Source organism: Chiloscyllium plagiosum, chromosome 2 (assembly GCF_004010195.1).
Source record: "Chiloscyllium plagiosum isolate BGI_BamShark_2017 chromosome 2, ASM401019v2, whole genome shotgun sequence".
Taxonomy (NCBI): Eukaryota; Metazoa; Chordata; class Chondrichthyes; order Orectolobiformes; family Hemiscylliidae; genus Chiloscyllium; species Chiloscyllium plagiosum.
Window position 1 is genome coordinate 138,788,099 of NC_057711.1, and position 15,997 is coordinate 138,804,095.

Consider the following 15,997-nt stretch of genomic DNA (forward strand, 5'->3'; position numbering starts at 1 on the left):
AGTGGAGAAGAGAAGGCAGCAAGGTGAATCTCACTGAAGTGCAAGCTCGAAGCACCTAGTAGCTGATGATATTGATATGGGTTCTCTTACCTTGTAACAAAGTTATGTAAAAACTGTACTGAATTTTGACAATTTTCAGTTCAGTCCTTCTAAAAACTTCTGCACAACTGATCCAGTAAAGTCACTGCAAAACACTTGGCTCGAACATAGTCTGCAAAGATAGACTACACATGCACAAATTTCTCTTGCTAAAGCCTTCCCAAGCCAAAGAAATCTTTATGTTTTATTTAAAATATGCCTTTCATAATCAACCTGTTCAGAAGCTCCTCTCAAAACAAATTTACTTCTATCTATCTCATTGGCTTGTTGCATCAAGGGATATTCCTGACTATTGACTAATTTGGGGAAATCACCCAAATGTACCTGACAGTACCAATTCCAGATCTTCATAAATCCTCAGTGAAAGCATTGTCTAACTGGTAAAGTCAAAAGTGTGGTGTTGGAAAAGTGTAACAGGTCAGGCAGCATCAGAAGAGTCGACGATTCGAACATAAGCCCGAATGAAGGCATTCCTGATGAACAGTTTTTCTCAGAAACATCGACTGTCCTGCTCCTCGGATGCTGCCCGATCTTGTGTGCTTTTCCAGCGCCACACTTTCTGACTCTGATCTCCTGCATCTGCAGTCCTCACTTTCTTCTTCTAACTGGTAAAGGTCTGACCCCTTCACCATCTAATCTTCTTAATACATGCCCAACATTAAATATTCAATGACCAAAAATCTAGCTGTCCAATATAGCCTCCTTACCCCAGGTCCTAACACCCCAGTTACCGACTTGTACCTGTGTAGCATTGCCTCAAGGTCCATCGGCAATGGAAACCTTTATCCAGGCCTCAGTTATTGCTAGAGTTAAACTACTCTAATGCTCTTCCAGCTGGCGTTAGACCTTGCACACTCAAATTTCAGCTGACTAAAACACTAATATCTATACATAAACTCTCACAGCATCCTGTTCACCTTACTTGCATCAACTTAACTGCATTTGCTCCTGGTCTCGCAGTGAATCAATTTTGAAAAGCTCATGCTAATTTTCAAATATGTTAACTTCCTCCTGTCCTGCATTCTTTAGACTGTGCCTCTTTTGTGCATTCTTCTTTCAATACCAGTGATTGAATGTTTAGCTGTCTCGGCCCCAAAGTCAAAATTGGCACTTCCTCATTTCTTCTTAAAATCTGCCTCTGGTCAAGCTGTTTTCCAAATGCCTAAATCTGATGGATGTAAATTGAGTTTCATGCACATTTCTTTAAAGGACATCGTGCATTAGGTTAAAATGCCACATAAACACAATGATTTTGAGATTCTGTTGTTGGACTGGGGTGTACAAAGTTAAAAAAAATCATAAAACATCAGGTGACAGTGTAACAAGTTTATTTGGAAGCACTAGCATTCAGAGCACTGCTTCGAAAGCTAGTGCTTCACTTGTGGTATATACTCCACAACCACCTGATGAAGGAGCAGTCCTCCAAAAGCTAATGCTTCCAAATAAACCTGTTGGACTATAACCTGGTCTTGTGTGAATTTTTAATGTCAATACAAATCTGTAACATTTCGATGGGGCAAACAGTATTTGATTTCCAAGCATTTGGCTTTCCATGTCATCATTTAATAACTACTTTTGGGGTAATGTGCAAAGCAATCCAATAGAGGCACAACAAGTTTATTAGATTTCCTATACTTCAGAAGAGGAATGGTAACATATTCATATCACTGCAGACATCATGATGATATAACTGAAACAAAATTCTTCACGTGTTCAATCTGACAGATGCAGCAAGGTTTTACCTGGACAGAAGTCTAAACCTTGGGCTCAGTCTCAGAATAAGAGATCTGCCACTTTATAAGTGAGGGTAGAGCAAGAACCCAAAGAGTTGTGAACATTTAGAACACTACGTCACAGACTGCCAATGGCTGATTTGAAAATATTCCATGACTAAGCAGAGTCCAAATCAGTTTTGGTTACTCGGAGTCAATAAATAAGGAGAGCTTGGCAAGCATGCATGAGATAGAAGATCAATTGAATTAACCAGCATGCTAGAAGGGCTCAAGAGTTCACGCTTGCGCATTTTGCATGTTCTTAACCATTTCCCTTTCCACAGTGTGATCCAACTTAGTGAGTATTATCAGCACTTTTTTGCTTTAATTTAAGTTGGGATTGGCTGGCCATCTCATTCATCCTGATTGAATGCACGTCAAATGAGTGCACTTTGGTCACTTTAGTCTTATGTCACATTTGTTACAAACATAATAAATTCAATGTGCCTTTTAGTCTGTGCCAAATATTTTCAAGGCAAGGAGGAGGAAACCTAATATAAAATAATGATAGAAACTAGTTCAACAGTTAAACATCACAGGAAGTATTGATGCATGCTGAGCATTTGCTACTTCCTGTTGTTTCACTGGAAGCCATCGTACCACATTTTATACTGGTATACTTAATCTGGAGAATCTCTGCCTTTCTTAGAAGAATGACTTAGACGCTCAATCCAAAATTACATTGGCTTCTCTCAGAAAGAAACAGCAGAAAAGCATTGTTTTATTTTATATTTTTGTGTTTTACTTTGTTTACAAGTACATGGTCAAAATTCTGAAATGATTATGAGCACTTGAGTAGTTCTCTCACAGATGACATCAAACAGTTGTCATAAAAAACATGAAACTTCTGTCAACTATAACTGTTTCACTCTATTTGAGAGTGATAATATATTTTATTTTCAATTGACACACACACACACACACACAATCACTTTAGTCACAATGGGTAAGAGAACAATGTGTGTGTAATTTAACAGAGCCTGCTTTTACTACTATGCTTACTTTAAAACAGAAATATTTTGTTTGGAGAATTTGGATATTTTCAGTTAGCATGAAGAGTTGAGGTGATGTCACAGGTTCAAGTGCGCTTGTGCAAATGGACCTCAGAGGAAGTAAACTTTAAAAAAAACAACAGCTTTGCAGCCAATTAGCTGCAACTAACAAGGCACACAGCTCGTTTAAAGGAGTTTTCCTTACTTGGAAAAAGTACGCTGTAAATTCTGTCCCTTGCAATTTATTTTCCCAATGAGTCATCAACTACTGACTAAGTGGTTTTCTTCATTTCAGTTGCTTCAATGCAGACATTTTTGCATGCTTTTTAAATAAAAGACTTTTACCTTAGTTATGCCAATGTTTAGGAAAGATGTAACAATTTTAATGGAATGGATCGCGAGTAAACTGAAAGTGCCATATCAGAAAGGTTCCAAACAAATGATGTCCAAACCATTTTCTCCAGAATTTTTGTCTTCGTAAAGAATGCAAGCCACATACATTGATTTAATATTATATGACAAGATACAAGAACTGACATGAGCATACACTTGTGTAGCAACTTGTTCAAATTCAGACATTCTGACCCAAGACAAATTTAAGAATTTTGTACAGTTTGAAAATTAAGGAATTACTCCTGATCTATTAAATTTAAGTAATGTGTTTACATTTCATTTAGATCAGATCCAGCAACTACGTACTTGGCAGTGGCATTGTTTCATAAGTGTACAAAATTAACATTGACATGGAGACACAAATGTTGTGGAGAGAAAGATGTAATTACAAAATTGCTACATTTCACACTTATGCAGTGACTATTCAACAACTTAAATTTATGCTGTATCTCTAACATGGTCAAATGTCCCAAGCTACTAACAGGAGTCATGCCAAAATTTTACATTGACAAGGAGGTACTAATGCAGATTCAAACATACAAATAAGGAAGAAGAGTAAGCCACTCAGCCATTAAATAAGATCACGGCCAATCTGATTTTAACTTCAACTCTGTTCCCACTAATCCCGATAATCTTTATCTCCTTGGTATTGGACTCCTCATCGAAGCCATGGAGGGTCCAGTAGACTGCAAAGTGGCAAACGTAACACTCCTATTTAAGAAGGGAGGGAGAGGAAACTATGGGCCAGTTATTCCACCCAGTTGTTAAGGATAAGACTGCAGAGTACTCGGAAGTGCATGATAGAATAGGGTGGAGTCAGCACAACTTTGCCTAGGCGAGATCAGGCCTGAAAAGTCTGTTAGCATTCTTTGAGGAATTGATGAGCAAGTATGACAAAGGAGAGCCCATGTGACATGTTCAGAGTTCAAGAAGGCCTTTGACATAGGACACATGGTGTTTGGGTAAGGTGTTGGCATGGATAGAGGATTGACTGACTCAAAGCTGAAAGTAGTGACAAAGGGGTCTTTTTCAGGATGGCAGTTGACGACTATTGGAATTCCATAGGGATCTGTCTTGGGACCACACTAGTGACATTATACATTAATCATCTTGGATGATGGAACTGAGGGCATTGTTGCAGATGACACAGGTGGTCAATGGAGGGACAGATAGCTTTGAGGAAATGGGGAGGCTCCTGAAGGATTTGGACATGCTAGGGGAGTGGGCAACTAAGTGGGAGATGGAATACAACATGACAAAGTGATGTTGATTTTGGAAGGAAGAGGTGTAAATTATTTTCTACACTGGGAAAGGCTTCAGAAATGTGAAACACAAAGGAACTTGGGAGTCCTAGTTCAGAATTCTCTTCAGGTTAATATGCAGGTTCAGTTGGCCGTGAGGAAGGCAATTGCCATGTTGGCATTCATTTCAAAAGGGCTAGAATACAAGAGTAGAGGTGTACTGCTGAGGCTATGTAGGCTCGTCAGCAGTTTTGGATCCCGTATCTAAAGAAGCATGTGCTAGCACTGGAGAGGGTCTCGAGGTATTCACAACTATGATCCCAGGGCTGAAGGGCTTGTCATATGAGGAACGGTTGGGGGCTCTGGATCTGTACTCAGAGTTTAGAAGGATGAGGGGGATTTGATTGTAGCTGACAGGATACCAGGAGGCCTGGATACAGTGGACATGGAGAAGGTGTTTCCACCAGTTGGAGAGACAAGGAACCGGGGGCACAGCCTCAAAGTGTACAGATGACCTTTTAGAACTGAGATGAGGAGGAATTCCTTCAGCCATGGGGTGGTGTTGCAGTGCAGTCATTGCTGCAGAGGGCTGTGGAGGCCAAGTCATTGAGTGCATTTAAGATAGAGACAGATCGGGTCTTACTAAGGGGAACAAGGGTTACAGGGTTAAGGCAGGAGAATGGAGTTGAGAAATGATCAAACGGCAGAGCAGAACTCAATGGACTGAGTGGCCTAATTCTGGACTTAGATTCTTGAATACAAGTAAGATATATTTACCTCAGCCTTTAAAATAATGAAAAAATTCTGCACTCTCTGCCTTTTGAAGCATTGTCTCAGAGAGAAAGAAAATCTTTTTCTCCCTCAGTCCTGGCTTAAGTAGGTGACTCCTTGTTTTGAAATTACAACCCCTAGTTCTAGATCCTCCCACCAGGAGAATCAGAGTTAGAGATCTACAGCACAGAAAAAAGGACCTTTGGCCCATCAAGTTTGTGTCAGTCAAAAACAACCACCTAACTATTCTAATCCCACCTTCCAGGCTCTTATGCATTGGCACTGCAAATGGATTTCAAAATATTTAAGAATTATGAGGATTTCTCTCTCTTGATGGGCAGAATTCCAGATTTGCAACACACTCTGGACTTTTCCTCACCTCCCTCTCAACTTCATACCCAATCGCTTGAAATCTATGCTCACTGGCCATTATCGCTCCAAGAAGGGAGAAATTTCTTCCTGTCGACCCTCTCTATGCCCTTCATGGTTTTATACATCTCAATCATGTCCCATCCTCAGATTCCTTCATATCAAAGAAAAACACTCACTTTGTCCAATGTCTCTTCATAACTAAAACTCTTCAGCCCAGGCAACATCTTGGGTAAATCTACTCTGCAGCCCCAACAGTGCAATCACATCTCTCGAAAATGTGGATTCCAGAACTACACAGACAATACTGTGGCTGTGAAATAACATCCCTGCTTTTAAACTCCATGCCTCACTTAATTATGACAAATATCCCATGTGCCTTCTAAATCACTTGATATACCTGTCCCATTACCTTAAGAGAGTGATGAACATGCACGTCAAAGTACCTTGGACCCTCGATATTTCCCAGGGTTCATCATGTATTCCCTTACCTTCTTTGTCCTACCCAAGTGGATCACCTCACACTTATCTGGAATGAATTCCATTTGCCACTCGTAAGCCTACCTTACAGCCTATCTCTATCCTCCTGTAATCAAAAGCTATCATGCTCACTATTTACCATCCACAAACTTCCTGATCAACTACCCTACATTCGTCTAAACCACCTATATACCATAAACAGCAAGGATTCCAACAGTGATCCTTGTGGGACACCAATGGACACAGGTTTCCTGTCACAAAACCAACCCTCAACCATCACCCTGTGCTTCCTGCCACTTCACCATTTCTGTATCCAATTATCCCAAATTCCTTCGAATTCAGAGGCTGTTACCTTCACTATCAGTCTCCCTAAGGGACCTTAAAAGTCTTGCTCAAGTTCAAGTCAACTGCAAATACATGGCCTTCTACACACTTGGTCACCTCTGAAAAATTTAATCAAGCTAATCTGACATGATCTCCCACATCCTGTGCTCATCCACCCAGTCCATTCCTCTCAGGATCTGATACGTTTCAACTAATGCATCTCTGCAACTAAATTTCAGAGGGTGCAGGCCTTGCCTTTCCTCAGAAGTCAATTTGCTCATTTTAAGCATTCGCATAGTAAATTTTCTCTGAACTATTTCAAATGCATTAACACCCTCCTGTGTCAAGACTAAACACAGTCCTCCAGATGCAGCCTCACCAATGCCCAGCATAACTGAAGTATAACCTTCCTACTATGCAATCAAATTCTCTTTGCAACAAACTAAAACATAACATTCTGTTAGCTTTCCTGAGTATTTGCTGTACCTTCTGTGATTCATGCACCAGAACACCCAGATCTCTTTACATCCTGGCACCATTTAGATAACATGCAACGTTTTATTCTTTCCGCCAGAATGGATATTTCACACTTTCCCACATTGTACTGTAGTTGCCAGATCTTTGCCCACTCCTTAGCCCTCCTCGCAACTCATTTTCCCTACTAGCTTTTATTAACAACAGATTTAGCTACAATTCCTTCATCCAAATCATTTCCATAAATTGTGAAGAGTTGAGAACACAGCACCAACCCATGGCACACCACTTGTGATATCCTACCAACCTCAAAAAAAAGACCCATTTATTCCTCATTGCTGCTTCCTGGGAGCCAGCTAATCTTCTATACATACCCATGTTACTCCCAACACCATGAGCTTTAAATTTCTGCAATAACATTTGATATGGCAACTTATCAATTCTTGAAATCTAAGCACAATACATCCACTGGCTCCCCTTGATCCAAAGCACAAGTTATTTCTTCAAATAACTCCAAACAATTGGTTAAACATCATTTCCCTTTGACTCAAACCCATTCATTTTCCATGTCATGGACAGAATTTAACTGGGCAATTTTCAACTGGCCTACCCAAGACCTCCAATGACCCTGAACCTATGCCTCCAGAGCACAGATCAAGGCATCTACTGTTCCCCTTGCAAGAATCACTGGGAAACCATTGTTCAAGGTCACATTGAGTGCAGGGGAAATGCCAGGAGCAATATCAGAAATATCTAACATGAGGTGCCAATCAGGTGAAACAAAACATGCCCAATAGTGGAATCAACATGTGATTAAGTTAATCCCACAACCAATGGATCAGATCCAGGCAAAGAGGGGCATGAAACAACTCAGTAGATCTGCAAGTACAACCAAACTTGCTTTAAATGTGAGAGAATTTTTAAAATTTTTGTACAATAATTACAAAGTTCATATTTCTTAACTAAGACAATGTTTAATGGTTTGGCTGTGTAGCTTCTCAACTTTATTACGCATTCAATGAGAAATGAGATCATTTCAGCTTGGTAAACATTCATAGAAGTTAATCCATGATGCAGGGTTTATTTAAAAACCTCCTCAAACCACAATTTTTAATCGAGACATGTTCAAAACCAATTTTAAGCAGACTTCTGGATTTCTCCCACGAAGAAAAATAGATGATTTTGAAGTAATAAAAAATGTGTAGTAGCTTTGTTATCTGTACAAGCAAAGTTGAAAACGGCCTTTTGACAATTTACAAGTACCCACTCTATTCACAACAGAATTTTGCCAAAGCCTTCGAGATTTTGACCTCTAGTTTTACGGGAAGTCAGCTGAAGTTATCACCGAGACAAACTGAAGATAAACAGGCCGAAGGGCCTTTTTCTCTGTTGGTAAACCACAATAACTCAAGCAAATGGACAAAGTAAATGCGAACACATTGGTAAACTGCAATCACTGCATATACTCAATTAAAGATCTATCTTCAACTGGTTGTGTCAAGGTTAGAGGTCAAAGTATTGTACAAAAATGTAATTTCAGAACACAGTCCGTATGAGCCTGCACTACCACTAAACAAGGTCATGGCTGATTGATAACTCCACATTCCTGCCTACCCACTATGACCTTTGACCTGCTTCGTTACCAAGAATCCATCTATCTCTGCCTTAATATTCTAAGGATTTGTTTACACTGCCTTTTTAGGAACGGGGTTCCAGAGGCTCAAGACCCTCAAAAATATAATGCTGTTTATTCCTACCTTAAGTAGTCAGAGCTTAGAAATATTGTGGCAAGTAACACCTGTCTTGACTCCCCATAGCCTGTCCACCATCTACAAGGCCCAAGTCAGGTGAATGCTCCCTATTTGCCTGGATGGGTGCAGCTCCAACACCACTCAGGCAGCTTGACAACATCCAGAACAAAGCATCCTATGCTACTGGCACATTTACAAACATCAACTTCCTCCTCCACCAACGCTCTGTAGCATCACTGTGTACTGCAGAAATATACCCAAGTTCCTCAGGCAACACCTTCCAACATGTGCCATGACGCCTTCCAGCGAGGAGAAGGACAGCAGAAACATGGGAACACCACTACCTCTAAGTTCCCCTCTAAGTCACTCACCATCCTTACTTAAAAATACATTGCCATTTTTTTTCACTGTCACTAGGTCAAAATTCTGGAATTCCCTCTGTCAGGGCATTATGGATCAACCGACAGCATGTCTGGACTGCAGCAGTTCGAGAGGGCAGCTTACCACCACTTTCTAAAGGGTAACTAGGGACATTCAATACATGCTGGCCAGCTCACAACACACAGGTCCCACCAGTGAATAAAAATCAGCAGCAGCCTATTTTTTTCAGCATAGACCCCTAGTTCTCAATTCTCCCACAACAGGAGTCATCCATTCTTAAATCCAGCTTTCAGGACCTTTCAGGATCTGGTGCATTTAATAAAACTTTCTTACTTTTGTATACTCCAGCCTGTCTAGCCTGTCCAGCCTTTTCTCAAAACATGCATTCCACTTATCAAACTAGAAATCTTTCACTGAATCTCTTTCCATGTACTTCCAACCTTCCCCAAACAGCATGACCAAAATTGCGCACAGTACTTGAGATGTACAAGCCCTGCATAATTGAATATAATCTTCTGAACTCTGTGCTCAATTTTCTTCACAATAAAACATCACATTCTATTAGCTTTCCTGATAACAGTTAGCATGCAGCTTTAACACGCAAAGATTCCAGCTGATGTTATTACTAAATAAGTCAGATCCCTGACAGGTACTGAGCATGAAAGATCTTATTTTGATTGGCTTTCATTTTCACAGTCTCTTACTGAAACTTCAGCATAAAATGCTGCAAATTTTGCTTTACCAAACAGAAATTTAACAAAATAAGACAAGCTAAAATATAATAAACCAAACCATCTACTGCAAATTCCAACATTGAAACCACAAAGTAAAAGTATACTCCCATTATTCACACAACACTCGTTTCTAAGTTGAAAGGAAGCAACAAGCTTTTTAGTACCAGAAAAACACCCTTCATAGAATACTCAAAATGCCACTCATAATTTCTCACCAGAGGTCCTGAATCTAACATCTCTGTATGTTTAAAATCACTTGTGACTTCAATGTTTAGATTGGAACTGTAGATAGCTCCAGGACGAAGTTATCATACACCTGACTAAATACACACAGCTTGAAGTTACCTCTTCAGAGTTTTATCCGAACACTTCTGGTCTGGGACTAACCCTAACATTTCACTCAAGGGAAACCAAGTTCACAATATGTCCTTCCCTTCTCAGAAGCACTGTTCTTTCCTGTCATCTTACTCCAAGGACTTCATAGGACTGCTCCAAACTTCAAGTAACAACTGAAATAAAAACCTCTCTAAGCTTACAAAAAACCAACTCTCCTGTATTTTCAACTGGAGCTTGTTCATCTTGTTTGGTTGCAAGACACCAGTGGTGTTCACAAGAAGTCAAGAACTCCAAAGCGAAGCCTCAAATTGTATTTTTAAATAAATTAATATGATCACAGAAATACTTGCATGTAAGTTATTAACTTCAGACACAGAAAACCCACAAAGTTACTTACTCAAAAACTATGAACGCAACAATTCAACTCAAGGTTAGCTACTGCTATCAAGTGATGAATAGTGGTACTGAAAAAGGTAGCTAAACAAGGAGTCAAAATTTTACATTGCCTGGGACAGTCTGAGAAAAATGGCCAGGTGTTTCTTTTGAAAAGATTTTGACCCAATCACCATTTTGGAACAGCCTTGACCAAAGTCAAAAATGACTTGCGACATGACTAAGGGCCCCCCACATCCCCCACCATTCATCTGCAGCTTTTAAACTGTTTGATCACACTATATTACAATGCTTCCCCATCATCAAACAGTATGGGACAGCATGAGTCTGGGGTTCATTCTCATAATTCATTTGTCACCAGAGAATCATCACTCCTGCCCCTACTCCTGCAGAGTTCTCTCTGGCGTATACCAAGCATTCTCCTTGCTCCCCCACTCAGTCTACATCATGCCTCTTGCCATCATTCTATATAATAGCTTTAGTTTTCAAGTGTACACTGACTGCACAGGTTTATGCCTCACCAATGACCACACACCAAACTGGTCTCTAAACTGAGGCAATTCATCAAAAGTCATATATTGGCTCAAAGTAGTCTTTCCAATTCAAGTGGAACCACACTGAGGTTCGTGGCAGTTACACAAGACACAAAGAAGTGAAGGTTCTGAACAGGCCACTAGCATGCTGGCCTGGGAAACAACTTCAAAGTTGTGCCACATTTTTTAAAAGAGATCAAGATTGACACATATTGTTGGAAAGAGCAGGAAGCAGCTAGCCAAAATTAGAAGTAGCACCGGGCAGACAATACCGAGAGCCAAATTTGAACCGTCATTTATTTGACTGATCATGAAATTTCTTTATTAGAAACCTTCCCACATTCATCATTAATACAAGAAATTGCATACCCACGAGAGCAGCAAACAATCGACTGCAATGAAGAATAAGATTTTGCAGATGAAAATTAAGTAATGCAATTTCAAATTGGACCATTATGGAAACCCAAGAATAGACTACTGATATTTATTTAGACAAGCAAACTCAACTCACTGACCAGTTTTAACTGGTATAAGTAAACATACACCCCAGCATTGATTTGCATAACATGTGCTGTCAGAAGACACTAAAAATCAATCTACTAGGTTAGTAACCAGTTACGCAGGTCAGGCAGCATCCAGGGAACAGGAGAATCGACGTTTCGGGCATAAGTCCTTCTTCAGGACATTTCGGGCATAAGCCCTTCTTGGGCTTATGCCCGAAATGTCCTGAAGAAGGGCTTATGCCCGAAACGTCGATTCTCCTGTTCCCTGGATGCTGCCTGACCTGCTTCGCTTTTCCAGCAACACATTTTTAGCTCTGATCTCCAGCATCTGCAGACCTCACTTTCTCCTCCTAGTAACCAGTTACACAGTGATTTGGTTTCAGGCTAGGTTCAGATATTTAAAATTGTTCCAGCATTAATCATGACCACTGGGTATGCCAAAATAATTTACCATGTGTTTAAAGATTAATGCAGACAACTAATTCAGAAGTGTCAGTGGAGTTCACCATCTGGCACACTTGCCATACAGATACACACAGTGCCCCGTTCTTTACTAACAGAAAGAACATGTACACATACTGCCTGTTTCAGTGTAACAAAACAGGTGACAGTCTCTCATTTCTCAAGGCAACATCTTGACCAATAGGAGCCAATATGTCTTATTTAAGATCTAAAGTGTGATATTAAATGTCAGTCATGAATGGGCACATTCTCCATACCAAAGCCGACAACAGAGTCCTGTTGTTAAACAATTAGGACTCCCTCTTACAATAAATATATTGTTTTCTTTTTATGATGGTATTCCTTGCAATTTGTCTTGATGGGTGCTAAACAGAGAGCTTTGATAAAATATACTGAAAACAACAAATGCTGAAATCCCAACAGCATCCATGGAACGACAGCAAGTGAACGTTTCAGGGTTTTGAGGGGGGGGGTGGATGGAGGAAGAGGCAGTGATGTTGGAGTAATGGGTGTAGAGTGCTGGTGGAGAAAAGATGTTGATAGCTCTGATTAAGTGATAGGAATACAAGAATGGCAGAACAGTAGTCCAAACTATAGCATAAATGCTGACCCTTCCACACTTCACTTCTAGACTCGAAACATTTGCTTGCTCTCTCTGTAGATGCTGGCTGACCTGTTATCTCCAGCACTTGTTGCTTTCAGTAAAGATTACAGCGTCTGCCGTAATTTGCTCTGATAAAATTTCATCAACAATACTCACAAAAAAATTGTGAACAATCATTCCAAAACAATCACTTCCATATTTAGCTTGCAAAAAGTGTTCTACGTTGGTTCGAAAACCTCTCATCCAGATAAACTAACATTAGAACACAAAATGACTCAGTGCCTTTTAAAAAAAAATCCATTTCAATAATACCAATGTACTTTGGCACAACATCGCGCCACCAACATAGGTTTTCTAACCAGCAGCTTAACTTGCATAGTATTTATACTTGCCTCATCTGCTCTTCAATTTTAAACATGTTCTCAAGTGCCTGTGGCGCTGACTCTGTTTGCCTAATTCTGCAAATGGAAGTATTCAGTTGCTTATTCTGTTGATCACTAATTCCTAAATTCAAGTGCCAGTAAGAAACAGTGATAAGGAAATTAGGTCAAGGTGGCCACAAGACTTGCATTATCACCACTAGTATGGTTTTAAACACCAGTGCAGCAAACGATTTGCAAAATCTATGTGATAGCTTTACCCTGTTTAAAATCATGGAATATCTACTCTTTATTAACTACGAGTGGCACTGAAATGCGATTTTTTACTTCAGATTTTCAGTGTAAATGAGAAAAAATACTTTTCCATAGCAACTCAAACAGAAACTTTGCCAAGTTGAATGACAAAGAGCTTTACAATTCAGGTCATGTTACATTAACACCCTCAAGCATTAGGTTTCTAGTGAGAAATTTCAAGTTATTCTGTGGGATATTAGCTCTCCTGAAGAGATCATTGCTCACTGCATATTGCGCAACTTGCAAACTGGCTAATGACTGCTACACTCAACTGAAAATTTCTCAATCAAAATTAAATTACACTGGCAAGACAAAGTCATTTTGTCAACTTGCCAACCAATCAGCATTCTTTGTCTGCATTGTATTTTGAGATTTCAAATGGAGCATTCTTGTGTTTATCCTGATGAGCATAAGATAGGCGAAGATTCAGCCACACTTCCCTCTTCAATAGACAGGCAGAGGCTAGAAGAACACAGCAAACCAGGCAGCATCATGAGGTGGAGAAGTCAATGCTTTAGGTGTAACACATCTTTAGGACTGGGGCCTCCCCATTGCCGAATCCCTTCCCAACCCCTTGCCACCGCTCCCTGCCACCAACCGGATTTGTTCCTCCCATTGACCAACCAGGTCGTACCCTCTGCCTATCTTCACCAATCCCCACTTTGCCATCCTGTCCCTGCCACCCCCTTTATCTACAGCTCCATCCACACCCAGAGTCCTGAAGGGTTACACCCATAACATCGACTTGACTACCTCCTGATACTGCCTGGCTTGCTGTGTTCTTCCAGCCTCCTGCTTGTCTAATTTGAATTCCAGCATCTGCAATTTTTTTTTTGGCTCTTCAGCAATATGCTAATCTTAAGCAGCCACATTTACCAGGATTTACATGTTTACATGGACCCCATCAATGGAGTCTAGCCTGCAAACACCATCACTGATGCATCAAATGGATTACTTTGAATAAAATATAATTTGACAGGTGATAGGTCCACATTTCACTTCTCAAACTTTCAGTAAAATTAACAAACTTCCGATAAGCTAGTTTGACAAGTCTCCCCTTGATGACTGGCTTTCCAGTATATTCAGAATCATGTCCTAAAATTATTGATTGTATTATTTCCAAGTTATTTCTACCGATTCCACAATGCAGCATATAAATTTGCCTCACTGAAATTACAACTAACCTTCATCAAAACTATATTCCAGTTTTGGATGGAAGGTGTCAATGTACCCAGCTCAATCACAAACTCTTTTATTGAGGGTTCTTGGAACTGGAAATATTCAGAATCCTCCACGTTATCCTTTAAGTGGAAAAGGTGGCTGCATCTCCTGAAAACAGAGAGGGGGCCAGGTAAAGGCTAGTCATCAAGTGCTGCAATGGACTCATGTCCTGTGTACACAACCTCTTCACTGATTCCAGCCTCTGAAATTAGACCAAGCAGGCTTCTTTATAATATTGCTGACTTAGTTTTTAGAAGCAGCTTCCAACTCAAGAGAAAGATAAGCAGTTTTTGGATATCAAGATTTTAGATAAGGTACCAAAATTAGCAAACAAATTGCAAACTATATTGTGACATCTCCCTCAACAGCTATGTGGTCAGCCATCCATATTCCAATAACTCATTGCAGAAATGAAATATGACATCCCCTTCATTCTAGCACCAAAACTTCACAAGATTGTATAACAGCAAAAGATGAAGGCAGAAAGAAAATTAGCTGTAATTTTAAACACATTCCTGGTGCACTTTTGATCAGTCTTTCTTAGCCTTAGTTTAGAGGGATGCCCAAAACTTGATACAATACTGCAATCTGTTGCTTAGACAGTAATTGCTTTGATTTAATGCCTCACTGAAGCATTCACTGCGTCTTAAGAGCACTAGTATATAAATTTGCGAGCTACCAGTAAAATGCAAGTAACAACGTGAAATGACAGAGACAAGTCATCTTCTCTCGAATCATTTTATTAGACTGAGGAAGAAGCCATGCAAACATTTGGAATTAAAATTCTTTTTTTTTCTGCAGGCTCAAGCAACCCAAATTTCCCAAACATACAAAAACATTATTTTTCCTTTTATCAATCTGATCTTTGCCTTTAGAACATAAAAACACCAAGCATAAAACCTTGCACATCTTTCATTCAAAATTACAAATGCAACACTATGTATAGTATTAAGCAAAAACTGAAGGCAGTGGACATTATAAAGACATTGACCCCAGAATCAATCCAAGCAATAAGATGTGTCCACTGCAGTTACAACACTAGCATCTACCTAAGGCATTCAACAAGGTTCCCCATGGGAGACTGATTAGCAAGGTTAGATCTCACGGAATACAGGGGAGAACTAGCCATTTGGATACAGAACTGACTCATAGGTAGAAGACAGAGATTGGTGGTGGAGGTTTGTTTTTCAGACTGGAGGCCTGTGACCAGTGGATTGCCACAAGGATCGGTGCTGGGCCCTCTACTTTTTGTCATTTACATAAATAATTTGGATGCGAGCATAAAGAGGTACAGTTAGTAAGTTTGCAGATGACACCAAAATTGGAGGTGTAGTGGACAGCGAAGAGGGTTACCTCAGATTACAACAGGATCTTGACCAGATGGGCCAATGGGCTGAGAAGTGGCAGATGGAGTTTAATTCAGATAAATGCGAGGTGCTGCATTTTGGGAAAGCAAATCTTAGCAGGACTTATACACTTAATGGTAAGGT

General features: G+C 40.0%; 1 protein-coding gene across 6 annotated transcripts in view; it reads right to left on the bottom strand.

Moving 5' to 3' along the window:
• Positions 1 to 15,997, bottom strand: part of dennd4c (DENN/MADD domain containing 4C) — a 152,712-nt gene that overhangs the window by 110,479 nt on the left and 26,236 nt on the right. Inside the window, exon 1 of one of the 6 annotated variants that reach the window (XM_043719130.1) lies at positions 14,471 to 14,559. The exons of the other annotated variants lie outside the window; for them this stretch is intronic. The gene's annotated coding sequence lies outside the window, so the exon portion shown is untranslated. Of the gene's footprint in view, positions 1 to 14,470; positions 14,560 to 15,997 lie in introns of those variants that run through there. 6 annotated transcript variants of the gene reach the window in all.